Below are 16,741 nucleotides of genomic sequence, written 5' to 3' on the forward strand. Positions count from 1 at the left end.
TGGTTTGGATCACGTAGTAATGCGGTACCACACCGAAGCAGCCAATTAAACCTGGGTGCGATTATTATTTTAGAGGATAACGCCGGCTATGTTTGGGTTAGGTCTGGTTTTTGGCCTCATCTGGCTCGTACTTTCGCTTTTTTCGCATACTTGTTGGCCGATCCTGGCCTTTTTCTGGTTTGTATCACGTAGTAATGTGGTACCACACTGAAACAGTCAATTAAACCTGGTTCCGATTAATATTTTAGAGGATAATGCTGGTTATGTCTGGGTTAGTTCTAGTACTTGCAATCATCTGGCTCATACTTTCGCAATTTTCGCGTACTTGTTGGCCAGATATTGGGTTTTTTGTGGTGTGGATCCCGTCGTAATGTGGTTCCACACCGAACCAGTCAATTAAACCTGGTTGCGATTAATATTTTAGAGGATAACGCTCGTTTTGTCTGGGTTAGGTCTGGGATTTGCCCTCATCTGGCTCGTACCTTCCAATTTTTCGCATACTTGTTGGCAAGACCCTGGGCTTTTTCTCGTTTGGAGCACGTAGTAATGCGGTACCACACCGAAGCAGTCAATTAAACCTGGTTGCGATTAATATTTTTGAGGATAACGCCGGTTATGTCTCGGTTAGGTCTGGAATTTGCCCTCATCTGACTCGTACCTTCGCATTTTTCGCATACATGTTTGCCAGATCCTGGCCTTTTTCTGGTTTGGATCGCGTAGTAATGTGGTACCACACTGAAGCAGTCAATAAAAGCTGGTTCCGATTAATATTTTAGATGATAACGCCGGTTATGTCTCGGTTAGGTCTGGGATTTGCCCTCATCTGACTAGTACTTTCGCATTTTTCGCATACTTGTTGGCCAGATCCTGGGCCAATTCTGGTTTGGAACACGTAGTAATGTGGTTCTACACCGAAACAGTCAATTAAACCTGGTTGCGATTAATATTTTAGAGGATAACGCCCGTTATGTCAAGGTTAGCTCTGGTATTTGCCCTCATCTGGCTCGTACTTTCGCATTTTTCACATACTTGTTGGCCAGATCCTGGCTTTTTTCTGGCTTGGAGCACGTAGTACTGTGGTATCACACTGAAACAGTCAATTAAACCTGGTTGCGATTAATATTTTAGAGGATAACGCCGGTTATGTCTGGGTTAGGTCTGGGATTTGCAATCATCTGGCTCGTACCTCCGCATTTTTCGCCTACTTGTTTGCAAGATCCTGGGCGTTTTCTGGTTTGTATCACTTAGTGATGTGGTACCACACTGAAACCGTCAATAAAAGCTGGTTCCGATTAGTATTCTAGAGGATAACGCTCGTTTTGTCTGGGTTAGTTCTGGTATTTGCAATCATCTGGCTCATACTTTCGCATTTTTTGGATACTTGTTGGACTGATCCTGGCCTTTTTCTGGTTTGGATCACGTAGTAAAGCGGTACCACAACGAAACAGTCAATTAAACCTGGTTGCGATTAATATTTTAGAGGATAACGCCGGTTATGTCTCGGTTAGGTCTGGGATTTGCCCTCATCTGGCTCGTACTTTCGCATTTTTCGCATACTTGTTGGCCAGATCCTGGCCTTTTTCTGGTTTGGATCACGTAGTAATGCGGTACCACACCGAAACAGTCAATTAAACATGGTTGCGATTAATATTTTACTGGATAACGCCGGTTATGTTTCGGTTAGGTCTGGGATTTGCCCTCATCTGGCTCGTGCTTTCATATTTTTCGCTTACTTGTTGGCCAGATCCTGGGCTTTTTCTGGTTTGGATCAAGTAGTAATGTGATACCACCCTGAAACAGTCAATTAAACCTGGTTGCGATTAATATTTTAGAGGATAACGCCGTTTATGTCTCGGTTAGGTCTGGTATTTGCCCTCATCTGGCTCGTATTTTCGCATTTTTCGCATACTTGTTGGCCAGATCCTGGCCTTTTTCTGGTTTGGATCACGTAGTAATGCGGTACCACACCGAAACAGTCAATTATACATGGTTGCGATTAATATTTTATCGGATAACGCCGGTTATGTCTCGGTTAGGTCTGGGATTTGCCCTCATCTGGCTCGTGCTTTCATATTTTTCGCTTACTTGTTGGCCAGATCCTGGGCTTTTTCTGGTTTGGATCAAATAGTAATGTGACACCACCCTGAAACAGTCAATTAAACCTGGTTGCGATTAATATTTTAGAGGATAACGCCGTTTATGTCTCGGTTAGGTCTGGTATTTGCCCTCATCTGGCTCGTATTTTCGCATTTTTCGCATATTTGTTGGCAAGATCCTGGGCTTTTCTTGGTTTGGATCACGTAGTAATGTGGTACCACACTGAAACAGTCAACTAAACCTGGTTCCGATTAATATTTTAGAGGATAATGCTGGTTATGTCCGGATTAGTTCTAGTATTTGCAATCATCTGGCTCATACTTTCGCAATTTTCGCGTACTTGTTGGCCAGATCTTGGGTTTTTTGTGGTTTGGCTCACGTAGTAATGCGGTACCACACCGATATTGTCAACTACACCTGGTTGCGATTAATATTTTAGAGGATAACGCCGGTTATGTCTGGGTTAGGTCTGGTATTTGCCCTCATGTGGCTCGTACTTTCGCATTTTTCGCATACTTGTTGGCCAGATCCTGGGCCTTCTCTGGTTTGTATCACGTAGTAATGTGGTGCCACACTGAAACAGTCAATTAAAGCAGGTTGCGATTAATATTTTAGAGGATAACGCCGGTTATGTCTGGGTTAGGTCTGGAATTTGCCCTCATCTGGCTCGTACTTTCGCATTTTTCGCATACTTGTTGGCCAGATCCTGGCCTTTTTCTGGTTTGGCTCACGTAGTACTGCGGTACCACACCGATATTGTCAACTACACCTGGTTGCGATTAATATTTTAGAGGATAACGCCGGTTATGGCTGGGTTAGGTCTGGTATTTGCCCTCATCTGGCTCGTACTTTCGCATTTTTCGCATACTTGTTGGCCAGATCCTGGCCTTTTTCTGGTTTGGATCCCGTAGTAATGTGGTGCCACACTGAAACAGTCAATTAAACCTGGTTCGGATTAATATTTTAGAAGATAACGCCGGTTATGTCTGGGTTTGGTCTGGTATTTGCCCTCATCTGGCTCGTACTTTCGCATTTTTCGCATACTTGTTGGCCATATCCTGGCCTTTTTCTGGTTTGGATCACGTAGTAATGCGGTACCACACCGAAACAGTCAATTAACCCTGGTTGCGATTAATATTTTAGAGGATAACGCCGGTTATGTCTCGGTCAGGTCTGGGATTTGCCCTCATCTGGCTCGTACTTTCGCATTTTTCGCATACTTGTTAGCCAGATCCTGGCCGTTTCTCGCTAGGACCACGTAGTAATTTGGTACCACACCGAAACAGTCAATTAAATCTGGTTCCGATTAATATTTTAGAGGATAACGCCGGTTATGGCTGGGTTAGGTCTGGTATTTGCCCTCATCTGGCTCGTACTTTCGCATTTTTCGCATACTTGTTGGCCAGATCCTGGCCGTTTTCTGGTGTGGATCACGTAGTAATGCGGTACCACACCGAAACAGTCAATTAAACATGGTTGCGATTAATATTTTATCGGATAACGCCGGTTGTGTCTCGGTTAGGTCTGGGATTTGCCCTCATCTGGCTCGTGCTTTCATATTTTTCGCATACTTGTTGGCCAGATCCTGGGCTTTCTCTGGTTTGTATCAGGTAGTAATGTGGTGCCACACTGAAACAGTCAATTAAACCTTGTTCCGATTAATATTTTGGAGGATAACGCCGGTTATGTCTGGGTTTGGTCTGGTATTTGCCCTCATCTGGCTCGTATTTTCGCATTTTTCGCATACTTGTTGGCCAGATCCTGGCCTTTTTCTGGCTTGGACCACGTAGTAATGAGGTACCACACTGAAACAGTCAATTAAACCTGGTTCCGATTAATATTTTAGAGGATAACGCCGGTTATGTCTGGGTTAGGTCTGGTATCTGCCCTCATCTGGCTCGTACTTTCGCATTTTTCGCATACTTGTTGGCCATATCCTGGCCTTTTTCTGGCTTGGACCACGTAGAGATGTGGTACCACACTGAAACAGTCAATTAAACCTGGTTCCGATTAATATTTTAGAGGATAACGCCGGTTATGTCTCGGTCAGGTCTGGGATTTGCCTTCATCTGGCTCGTACTTTCGCATTTTTCGCATACCTGTTGGCCAGATCCTGGCCGTTTCTGGCTTGGACCACGTAGTAATTTGGTACCACACCGAAACAGTCAATTACAGCTGGTTCCGATTAATATTTTAGAGGATAACGCCGGTTATGTCTGGGTTAGGTCTGGTATTTGCCCTCATCTGGCTCGTACTTTCGCATTTTTCGCATACTTGTTGGCCAGATCCTGGCCGTTTTCTGGTGTGGATCACGTAGTAATGCGTTACCACACCGAAACAGTCAATTAAACCTGGTTGCGATTAATGTTTTAGAGCATAACGCCGGTTATGTCTCGGTTAGGTCTGGGATTTGCCCTCATCTGGCTCGTACTTTCGCATTTTTCGCATACTTGTTGGCCAGATCCTGGCCTTTTTCTGGTTTGGATCCCGTAGTAATGTGGTTCCACACCGAAACAGTCAATTAAACCAGGTTGCGATTAATATTTTAGAGGATAACGCCGGTTGTGTCTGGGTTAGGTCTGGAGTTTGCCCTCATCTGGCTCGTACTTTCGCATTTTTCGCATACTTGTTGGCCAGATCCTGGGCTTTCTCTGGTTCGTATCACGTAGTAATGTGGTGCCACACTGAAACAGTCAATTAAAGCAGGTTGCGATTAATATTTTAGAGGATAACGCCGGTTATGTCTCGGTTAGGTCTGGAATTTGCCCTCATCTGGCTCGTACTTTCGCATTTTTCGCATTCTTGTTGGCCAGATCCTGGCCTTTTTCTGGTTTGGCTCACGTAGTACTGCGGTACCACACCGATATTGTCAACTACACCTGGTTGCGATTAATATTTTAGAGGATAACGCCGGTTATGTCTGGGTTAGGTCTGGTATTTGCCCTCATCTGGCTCGTACTTTCGCATTTTTCGCATACTTGTTGGCCAGATCCTGGGCTTTCTCTGGTTTGTATCACGTAGTAATGTGGTGCCACACTGAAACAGTCAATTAAACCTGTTTCGGATTAATATTTTAGAAGATAACGCCGGTTATGTCTGGGTTAGGTCTGGTATTTGCCCTCATCTGGCTCGTACTTTCGCATTTTTCGCATACTTGTTGGCCAGATCCTGGCCGTTTTCTGGTGTGGATCACGTAGTAATGCGTTACCACACCGAAACAGTCAATTAAACCTGGTTGCGATTAATGTTTTAGAGCATAACGCCGGTTATGTCTCGGTTAGGTCTGGGATTTGCCCTCATCTGGCTCGTACTTTCGCATTTTTCGCGTACTTGTTGGCCAGATCTTGGGTTTTTTGTGGTGTGGATCCCGTCGTAATGTGGTTCCACACAGAACCAGTCAATTAAACCTGGTTGCGATTAATATTTTAGAGGATAACGCCGGTTATGTCTCGGTTAGGTCTGGGATTTGCCCTCATCTGGCTCGTACCTTCCAATTTTTCGCATACTTGTTGGCAAGACCCTGGGCTTTTTCTCGTTTGGATCACGTAGTAATGCGGTACCACACCGAAGCAGTCAATTAAACCTGGTTGCGATTAATATTTTTGAGGATAACGCCGGTTATGTCTCGGTTAGGTCTGGAATTTGCCCTCATCTGACTCGTACCTTCGCATTTTTCGCATACATGTTTGCCAGATCCTGGCCTTTTTCTGGTTTGGATCGCGTAGTAATGTGGTACCACACTGAAGCAGTCAATAAAAGCTGGCTCCGATTAATATTTTAGATGATAACGCCGGTTATGTCACGGTTAGGTCTGGGATTTGCCCTCATCTGGCTCGTACTTTCGCATTTTTCGCATACTTGTTGGCCAGATCCTGGCCTTTTTCTGGCTTGGACCACGTAGTAATGTGGTATCACACTGAAACAGTCAATTAAACCTGGTTCCGATTCATATTTTAGAGGATAACGCCGGTTATGTCTGGGTTAGGTCTGGTATTTGCCCTCATCTGGCTCGTACTTTCGCATTTTTCGCATACTTGTTGGCAAGATCCTGGGCTTTTCTTGGTTTGGATCACGTAGTAATGTGGTACCACACTGAAACAGTCAATTAAACCTGGTTCCGATTAATATTTTAGAGGATAATGCTGGTTATGTCCGGATTAGTTCTAGTATTTGCAATCATCTGGCTCATACTTTCGCAACTTTCGCGTACTTGTTGGCCAGATCTTGGGTTTTTTGTGGTTTGGATCCCGTCGTAATGTGGTTCCACACCGAACCAGTCAATTAAACCTGGTTGCGATTAATATTTTAGAGGATAACGCCGGTTATGTCTCGGTTAGGTCTGGGATTTGCCCTCATCTGTCTCGTGCTTTCGCATTTTTCGCACACTTGTTGGCCAGATCCTGGCCTTTTTCTGGTTTGGATCCCGTAGTAATGAGGTTCCACACCGAAATAGTCAATTAAAGCTGGTTCCGATTAATATTTTGGAGGATAACGCCGGTTATGTCTGGGTTAGGTCTGGTATTTGCCCTCATCTGGCTCGTACTTTCGCATTTTTCGCATACTTGTTGGCCAGATCCTGGGCTTTCTCTGGTTTGTATCACGTAGTAATGTGGTGCCACACTGAAACAGTCAATTAAACCTTGTTCCGATTAATATTTTAGAGGATAACGCCGGTTATGTCTGGGTTTGGTCTGGTATTTGCCCTCATCTGGCTCGTATTTTCGCATTTTTCGCATACTTGTTGGCCAGATCCTGGCCTTTTTCTGGCTTGGACCACGTAGTAATGTGGTACCACACTGAAACAGTCAATTAAACCAGGTTGCGATTAATATTTTAGAGGATAACGCCGGTTATGTCTCGGTCAGGTCTGGGATTTGCCCTCATCTGGCTCGTACTTTCGCATTTTTCGCATACTTGTTGGCCAGATCCTGGCCGTTTCTCGCTACGACCACGTAGTAATTTGGTACCACACCGGAACAGTCAATTAAAGCTGGTTCCGATTAATATTTTAGAGGATAACGCCGGTTATGTCTGGGTTAGGTCTGGTATTTGCCCTCATCTGGCTCGTACTTTCGCAATTTTCGCGTACTTGTTGGCCAGATCTTGGGTTTTTGTGGTTTGTATCCCGTCGTAATGTGGTGCCACACTGAAACAGTCAATTAAAGCAGGTTGCGATTAATATTTTAGAGGATAACGCCGGTTATGTCTGGGTTCGGTCTGGAATTTGCCCTCATCTGGCTCGTACTTTCGCATTTTTCGCATACTTGTTGGCCAGATCCTGGCCTTTTTCTGGTTTGGCTCACGTAGTACTGCGGTACCACACCGATATTGTCAACTACACCTGGTTGCGATTAATATTTTAGAGGATAACGCCAGCTATGTCTGGGTTAGGTCTGGAGTTTGCCCTCATCTGGCTCGTACTTTCGCATTTTTCTCATACTTGTTGGCCAGATCCTGGGCTTTCTCTGGTTTGTATCACGTAGTAATGTGGTGCCACACTGAAACAGTCAATTAAAGCAGGTTGCGATTAATATTTTAGAGGATAACGCCGGTTATGTCTGGGTTAGGTCTGGAATTTGCCCTCATCTGGCTCGTACTTTCGCATTTTTCGCATACTTGTTGGCCATATCCTGGCCTTTTTCTGGCTTGGACCACGTAGTGGTGTGGTACCACACTGAAACAATCAATTAAACCTGGTTCCGATTAATATTTTAGAGGATAACGCCGGTTATGTCTCGGTCAGGTCTGGGATTTGCCCTCATCTGGCTCGTACTTTCGCATTTTTCCCATACTTGTTGGCCAGATCCTGGCCGTTTCTGGCTTGGACCACGTAGTAATTTGGTACCACACCGAAACAGTCAATTACACCTGGTTCCGATTAATATTTTAGAGGATAACGCCGGTTATGTCTCGGTCAGGTCTGGGATTTGCCCTCATCTGGCTCGTACTTTCGCATTTTTCGCATACTTGTTGGCCAGATCCTGGCCGTTTCTGGCTTGGACCACGTAGTAATTTGGTACCACACCGAAACGGTCAATTACAGCTGGTTCCGATTAATATTTTAGAGGATAACGCCGGTTATGTCTGGGTTAGGTCTGGTATTTGCCCTCATCTGGCTCGTACTTTCGCATTTTTCGCATACTTGTTGGCCAGATCCTGGCCGTTTTCTGGTGTGGATCACGTAGTAATGCGTTACCACACCGAAACAGTCAATTAAACCTGGTTGCGATTAATGTTTTAGAGCATAACGCCGGTTATGTCTCGGTTAGGTCTGGGATTTGCCCTCATCTGGCTCGTACTTTCGCATTTTTCGCATACTTGTTGGCCAGATCCTGGCCTTTTTCTGGTTTGGATCCCGTAGTGATGTGGTACCACACTGAAACAGTCAATTAAACCTGGTTCCGATTAATATTTTAGAGGATAACGCCGTTTATGTCTCGGTCTGGTATTTGCCCTCATCTGGCTCGTATTTTCGCATTTTTCGCATACTTGTTGGCCAGATCCTTGCCTTTTTCTGGTTTGGATCACGTAGTAATGCGGTACCACACCGAAACAGTCAATTAAACATGGTTGCGATTAATATTTTATCGGATAACGCCGGTTATGTCTCGGTCAGGTGTGGGATTTGCCCTCATCTGGCTCGTGCTTTCATATTTTTCGCTTACTTGTTGGCCAGATCCTGGGCTTTTTCTGGTTTGGATCAAGTAGTAATGTGATACCACCCTGAAACAGTCAATTAAACCTGGTTGCGATTAATATTTTAGAGGATAACGCCGTTTATGTCTCGGTCTGGTATTTGCCCTCATCTGGCTCGTACTTTCGCATTTTTCGCATACTTGTTGGCCAGATCCTGGCCGTTTTCTGGTGTGGATCACGTAGTAATACGTTACCACACCGATACAGTCAATTAAACCTGGTTGCGATTAATGTTTTAGAGCATAACGCCGGTTATGTCTCGGTTAGGTCTGGGATTTGCCCTCATCTGGCTCGTACTTTCGCATTTTTCGCATACTTGTTGGCCAGATCCTGGCCTTTTTCTGGTTTGGATACCGTAGTAATGTGGTTCCACACCGAAACAGTCAATTAAACCAGGTTGCGATTAATATTTTAGAGGATAACGCCGGTTATGTCTGGGTTAGGTCTGGAGTTTGCCCTCATCTGGCTCGTACTATCGCACTTTTCGCATACTTGTTGGCCAGATCCTGGGCTTTCTCTGGTTTGTATCACGTAGTAATGTGGTACCACACTGAAACAGTCAATTAAAGCAGGTTGCGATTAATATTTTAGAGGATAACGCCGGTTATGTCTGGGTTAGGTCTGAAATTTGCCCTCATCTGGCTCGTACTTTCGCATTTTTCGCATACTTGTTGGCCAGATCCGGGCCTTTTTCTGGTTTGGATCACGTAGTAATGCGGTACCAGTCCGAAACAGTCAATTAACCCTGGTTGCGATTAATATTTTAGAGGATATCGCCGGTAATGTCTGGGTTAGGTCTGGAGTTTCCCCCCATCTGGCTCGTACTTTCGCATTTTTCGCATACTTGTTGGCCAGATCCTGGGCTTTCTCTGGTTTGTATCACGTAGTAATGTGGTGCCACACTGAAACAGTCAATTAAACCTGTTTCGGATTAATATTTTAGAAGATAACGCCGGTTATGTCTGGGTTAGGTCTGGTATTTGCCCTCATCTGGCTCGTACTTTCGCATTTTTCGCATACTTGTTGGCCAGATCCTGGCCGTTTTCTGGTGTGGATCACGTAGTAATGCGTTACCACACCGAAACAGTCAATTAAACCTGGTTGCGATTAATGTTTTAGAGCATAACGCCGGTTATGTCTCGGTTAGGTCTGGGATTTGCCCTCATCTGGCTCGTACTTTCGCATTTTTCGCGTACTTGTTGGCCAGATCTTGGGTTTTTTGTGGTGTGGATCCCGTCGTAATGTGGTTCCACACAGAACCAGTCAATTAAACCTGGTTGCGATTAATATTTTAGAGGATAACGCCGGTTATGTCTCGGTTAGGTCTGGGATTTGCCCTCATCTGGCTCGTACCTTCCAATTTTTCGCATACTTGTTGGCAAGACCCTGGGCTTTTTCTCGTTTGGATCACGTAGTAATGCGGTACCACACCGAAGCAGTCAATTAAACCTGGTTGCGATTAATATTTTTGAGGATAACGCCGGTTATGTCTCGGTTAGGTCTGGAATTTGCCCTCATCTGACTCGTACCTTCGCATTTTTCGCATACATGTTTGCCAGATCCTGGCCTTTTTCTGGTTTGGATCGCGTAGTAATGTGGTACCACACTGAAGCAGTCAATAAAAGCTGGCTCCGATTAATATTTTAGATGATAACGCCGGTTATGTCACGGTTAGGTCTGGGATTTGCCCTCATCTGGCTCGTACTTTCGCATTTTTCGCATACTTGTTGGCCAGATCCTGGCCTTTTTCTGGCTTGGACCACGTAGTAATGTGGTATCACACTGAAACAGTCAATTAAACCTGGTTCCGATTCATATTTTAGAGGATAACGCCGGTTATGTCTGGGTTAGGTCTGGTATTTGCCCTCATCTGGCTCGTACTTTCGCATTTTTCGCATACTTGTTGGCAAGATCCTGGGCTTTTCTTGGTTTGGATCACGTAGTAATGTGGTACCACACTGAAACAGTCAACTAAACCTGGTTCCGATTAATATTTTAGAGGATAATGCTGGTTATGTCCGGATTAGTTCTAGTATTTGCAATCATCTGGCTCATACTTTCGCAACTTTCGCGTACTTGTTGGCCAGATCTTGGGTTTTTTGTGGTTTGGATCCCGTCGTAATGTGGTTCCACACCGAACCAGTCAATTAAACCTGGTTGCGATTAATATTTTAGAGGATAACGCCGGTTATGTCTCGGTTAGGTCTGGGATTTGCCCTCATCTGTCTCGTGCTTTCGCATTTTTCGCACACTTGTTGGCCAGATCCTGGCCTTTTTCTGGTTTGGATCCCGTAGTAATGAGGTTCCACACCGAAATAGTCAATTAAAGCTGGTTCCGATTAATATTTTGGAGGATAACGCCGGTTATGTCTGGGTTAGGTCTGGTATTTGCCCTCATCTGGCTCGTACTTTCGCATTTTTCGCATACTTGTTGGCCAGATCCTGGGCTTTCTCTGGTTTGTATCACGTAGTAATGTGGTGCCACACTGAAACAGTCAATTAAACCTTGTTCCGATTAATATTTTAGAGGATAACGCCGGTTATGTCTGGGTTTGGTCTGGTATTTGCCCTCATCTGGCTCGTATTTTCGCATTTTTCGCATACTTGTTGGCCAGATCCTGGCCTTTTTCTGGCTTGGACCACGTAGTAATGTGGTACCACACTGAAACAGTCAATTAAACCAGGTTGCGATTAATATTTTAGAGGATAACGCCGGTTATGTCTCGGTCAGGTCTGGGATTTGCCCTCATCTGGCTCGTACTTTCGCATTTTTCGCATACTTGTTGGCCAGATCCTGGCCGTTTCTCGCTACGACCACGTAGTAATTTGGTACCACACCGGAACAGTCAATTAAAGCTGGTTCCGATTAATATTTTAGAGGATAACGCCGGTTATGTCTGGGTTAGGTCTGGTATTTGCCCTCATCTGGCTCGTACTTTCGCAATTTTCGCGTACTTGTTGGCCAGATCTTGGGTTTTTGTGGTTTGTATCCCGTCGTAATGTGGTGCCACACTGAAACAGTCAATTAAAGCAGGTTGCGATTAATATTTTAGAGGATAACGCCGGTTATGTCTGGGTTCGGTCTGGAATTTGCCCTCATCTGGCTCGTACTTTCGCATTTTTCGCATACTTGTTGGCCAGATCCTGGCCTTTTTCTGGTTTGGCTCACGTAGTACTGCGGTACCACACCGATATTGTCAACTACACCTGGTTGCGATTAATATTTTAGAGGATAACGCCAGCTATGTCTGGGTTAGGTCTGGAGTTTGCCCTCATCTGGCTCGTACTTTCGCATTTTTCTCATACTTGTTGGCCAGATCCTGGGCTTTCTCTGGTTTGTATCACGTAGTAATGTGGTGCCACACTGAAACAGTCAATTAAAGCAGGTTGCGATTAATATTTTAGAGGATAACGCCGGTTATGTCTGGGTTAGGTCTGGAATTTGCCCTCATCTGGCTCGTACTTTCGCATTTTTCGCATACTTGTTGGCCATATCCTGGCCTTTTTCTGGCTTGGACCACGTAGTGGTGTGGTACCACACTGAAACAATCAATTAAACCTGGTTCCGATTAATATTTTAGAGGATAACGCCGGTTATGTCTCGGTCAGGTCTGGGATTTGCCCTCATCTGGCTCGTACTTTCGCATTTTTCGCATACTTGTTGGCCAGATCCTGGCCGTTTCTGGTGTGGATCACGTAGTAATGCGTTACCACACCGAAACAGTCAATTAAACCTGGTTGCGATTAATGTTTTAGAGCATAACGCCGGTTATGTCTCGGTTAGGTCTGGGATTTGCCCTCATCTGGCTCGTACTTTCGCATTTTTCGCATACTTGTTGGCCAGATCCTGGCCTTTTTCTGGTTTGGATCCCGTAGTGATGTGGTACCACACTGAAACAGTCAATTAAACCTGGTTCCGATTAATATTTTAGAGGATAACGCCGTTTATGTCTCGGTCTGGTATTTGCCCTCATCTGGCTCGTATTTTCGCATTTTTCGCATACTTGTTGGCCAGATCCTTGCCTTTTTCTGGTTTGGATCACGTAGTAATGCGGTACCACACCGAAACAGTCAATTAAACATGGTTGCGATTAATATTTTATCGGATAACGCCGGTTATGTCTCGGTCAGGTGTGGGATTTGCCCTCATCTGGCTCGTGCTTTCATATTTTTCGCTTACTTGTTGGCCAGATCCTGGGCTTTTTCTGGTTTGGATCAAGTAGTAATGTGATACCACCCTGAAACAGTCAATTAAACCTGGTTGCGATTAATATTTTAGAGGATAACGCCGTTTATGTCTCGGTCTGGTATTTGCCCTCATCTGGCTCGTACTTTCGCATTTTTCGCATACTTGTTGGCCAGATCCTGGCCGTTTTCTGGTGTGGATCACGTAGTAATACGTTACCACACCGATACAGTCAATTAAACCTGGTTGCGATTAATGTTTTAGAGCATAACGCCGGTTATGTCTCGGTTAGGTCTGGGATTTGCCCTCATCTGGCTCGTACTTTCGCATTTTTCGCATACTTGTTGGCCAGATCCTGGCCTTTTTCTGGTTTGGATACCGTAGTAATGTGGTTCCACACCGAAACAGTCAATTAAACCAGGTTGCGATTAATATTTTAGAGGATAACGCCGGTTATGTCTGGGTTAGGTCTGGAGTTTGCCCTCATCTGGCTCGTACTATCGCACTTTTCGCATACTTGTTGGCCAGATCCTGGGCTTTCTCTGGTTTGTATCACGTAGTAATGTGGTACCACACTGAAACAGTCAATTAAAGCAGGTTGCGATTAATATTTTAGAGGATAACGCCGGTTATGTCTGGGTTAGGTCTGAAATTTGCCCTCATCTGGCTCGTACTTTCGCATTTTTCGCATACTTGTTGGCCAGATCCGGGCCTTTTTCTGGTTTGGGTCACGTAGTAATGCGGTACCACACCGAAACAGTCAATTAACCCTGGTTGCGATTAATATTTTAGAGGATATCGCCGGTAATGTCTGGGTTAGGTCTGGAGTTTCCCCCCATCTGGCTCGTACTTTCGCATTTTTCGCATACTTGTTGGAGAGACCCTGGGCTTTTTCTCGTTTGGATCACGTAGTAATGCGGTACCACACCGAAGCAGTCAATTAAACCTGGTTGCGATTAATATTTTTGAGGATAACGCCGGTTATGTCTCGGCTAGGTCTGGAATTTGCCCTCATCTGACTCGTACTTTCGCATTTTTCGCATACTTGTTGGCCATATCCTGGCCTTTTTCTGGCTTGGACCACGTAGTGATGTGGTACCACACTGAAACAGTCAATTAAACCTGGTTCCGATTAATATTTTAGAGGATAACGCCGGTTATGTCTCGGTCAGGTCTGGGATTTGCCCTCATCTGGCTCGTACTTTCGCATTTTTCGCATACTTGTTGGCCAGATCCTGGCCGTTTCTGGCTTGGACCACGTAGTAATTTGGTACCACACCGAAACAGTCAATTAAACCTGGTTCCGATTAATATTTTAGAGGATAACGCCGGTTATGTCTCGGTCAGGTCTGGGATTTGCCCTCATCTGGCTCGTACTTTCGCATTTTTCGCATACTTGTTGGCCAGATCCTGGCCGTTTCTGGCTTGGACCACGTAGTAATTTGGTACCACACCGAAACGGTCAATTACAGCTGGTTCCGATTAATATTTTAGAGGATAACGCCGGTTATGTCTGGGTTAGGTCTGGTATTTGCCCTCATCTGGCTCGTACTTTCGCATTTTTCGCATACTTGTTGGCCAGATCCTGGCCGTTTTCTGGTGTGGATCACGTAGTAATGCGTTACCACACCGAAACAGTCAATTAAACCTGGTTGCGATTAATGTTTTAGAGCATAACGCCGGTTATGTCTCGGTTAGGTCTGGGATTTGCCCTCATCTGGCTCGTACTTTCGCATTTTTCGCATACTTGTTGGCCAGATACTGGCCTTTTTCTGGTTTGGATCCCGTAGTAATGTGGTTCCACACCGAAACAGTCAATTAAACCAGGTTGCGATTAATATTTTATCGGATAACGCCGGTTATGTCTCGGTTAGGTCTGGGATTTGCCCTCATCTGGCTCGTGCTTTCATATTTTTCGCTTACTTGTTGGCCAGATCCTGGGCTTTTTCTGGTTTGGATCAAGTAGTAATGTGATACCACCCTGAAACAGTCAATTAAACCTGGTTGCGATTAATATTTTAGAGGATAACGCCGTTTATGTCTCGGTCTGGTATTTGCCCTCATCTGGCTCGTATTTTCGCATTTTTCGCATACTTGTTGGCCAGATCCTTGCCTTGTTCTGGTTTGATGACGTAGTAATGCGGTACCACACCGAAACAGTCAATTAAACATGGTTGCGATTAATATTTTATCGGATAACGCCGGTTATGTCTCGGTTAGGTCTGGGATTTGCCCCCATCTGGCTCGTACTTTCGCATTTTTCGCATACTTGTTGGCCATATCCTGGTCTTTTTCTGGCTTGGACCACGTAGTGATGTGGTACCACACTGAAACAGTCAATTAAACCTGGTTCCGATTAATATTTTAGAGGATAACGCCGGTTATGTCTCGGTCAGGTCTGGGATTTGCCCTCATCTGGCTCGTACTTTCGCATTTTTCGCATACTTGTTGGCCAGATCCTGGCCTTTTTCTGGCTTGGACCACGTAGTAATGTGGTATCACACTGAAACAGTCAATTAAACCTGGTTCCGATTCATATTTTAGAGGATAACGCCGGTTATGTCTGGGTTAGGTCTGGTATTTGCCCTCATCTGGCTCGTACTTTCGCATTTTTCGCATACTTGTTGGCAAGATCCTGGGCTTTTCTTGGTTTGGATCACGTAGTACTGCGGTACCACACCGATATTGTCAACTACACCTGGTTACGATTAATATTTTAGAGGATAACGCCGGTTATGTCTGGGTTAGGTCTGGTATTTGCCCTCATCTGGCTCGTACTTTCGCATTTTTCGCATACTTGTTGGCCATATCCTGGCCTTTTTCTGGTTTGGATCACGTAGTAATGCGGTACCACACCGAAACAGTCAATTAACCCTGGTTGCGATTAATATTTTAGAGGATAACGCCGGTTATGTCTCGGTCAGGTCTGGGATTTGCCCTCATCTGGCTCGTACTTTCGCATTTTTCGCATACTTGTTGGCCAGATCCTGGCCGTTTCTCGCTACGACCACGTAGTAATTTGGTACCACACCGGAACAGTCAATTAAAGCTGGTTCCGATTAATATTTTAGAGGATAACGCCGGTTATGTCTGGGTTAGGTCTGGTATTTGCCCCCATCTGGCTCGTACTTTCGCAATTTTCGCGTACTTGTTGGCCAGATCTTGGGTTTTTTGTGGTTTGTATCCCGTCGTAATGTGGTGCCACACTGAAACAGTCAATTAAAGCAGGTTGCGATTAATATTTTAGAGGATAACGCCGGTTATGTCTGGGTTCGGTCTGGAATTTGCCCTCATCTGGCTCGTACTTTCGCATTTTTCGCATACTTGTTGGCCAGATCCTGGCCTTTTTCTGGTTTGGCTCACGTAGTACTGCGGTACCACACCGATATTGTCAACTACACCTGGTTGCGATTAATATTTTAGAGGATAACGCCAGTTATGTCTGGGTTAGGTCTGGTATTTGCCCTCATCTGGCTCGTACTTTCGCATTTTTCGCATACTTGTTGGCCATATCCTGGCCTTTTTCTGGTTTGGATCACGTAGTAATGCGGTACCACACCGAAACAGTCAATTAACCCTGGTTGCGATTAATATTTTAGAGGATAACGCCGGTTATGTCTCGGTCAGGTCTGGGATTTGCCCTCATCTGGCTCGTACTTTCGCATTTTTCGCATACTTGTTGGCCAGATCCTGGCCGTTTCTCGCTACGACCACGTAGTAATTTGGTACCACACCGGAACAGTCAATTAAAACTGGTTCCGA

This window comes from Colletes latitarsis, unplaced genomic scaffold, assembly GCF_051014445.1.
Source record: "Colletes latitarsis isolate SP2378_abdomen unplaced genomic scaffold, iyColLati1 scaffold0007, whole genome shotgun sequence".
Taxonomy (NCBI): Eukaryota; Metazoa; Arthropoda; class Insecta; order Hymenoptera; family Colletidae; genus Colletes; species Colletes latitarsis.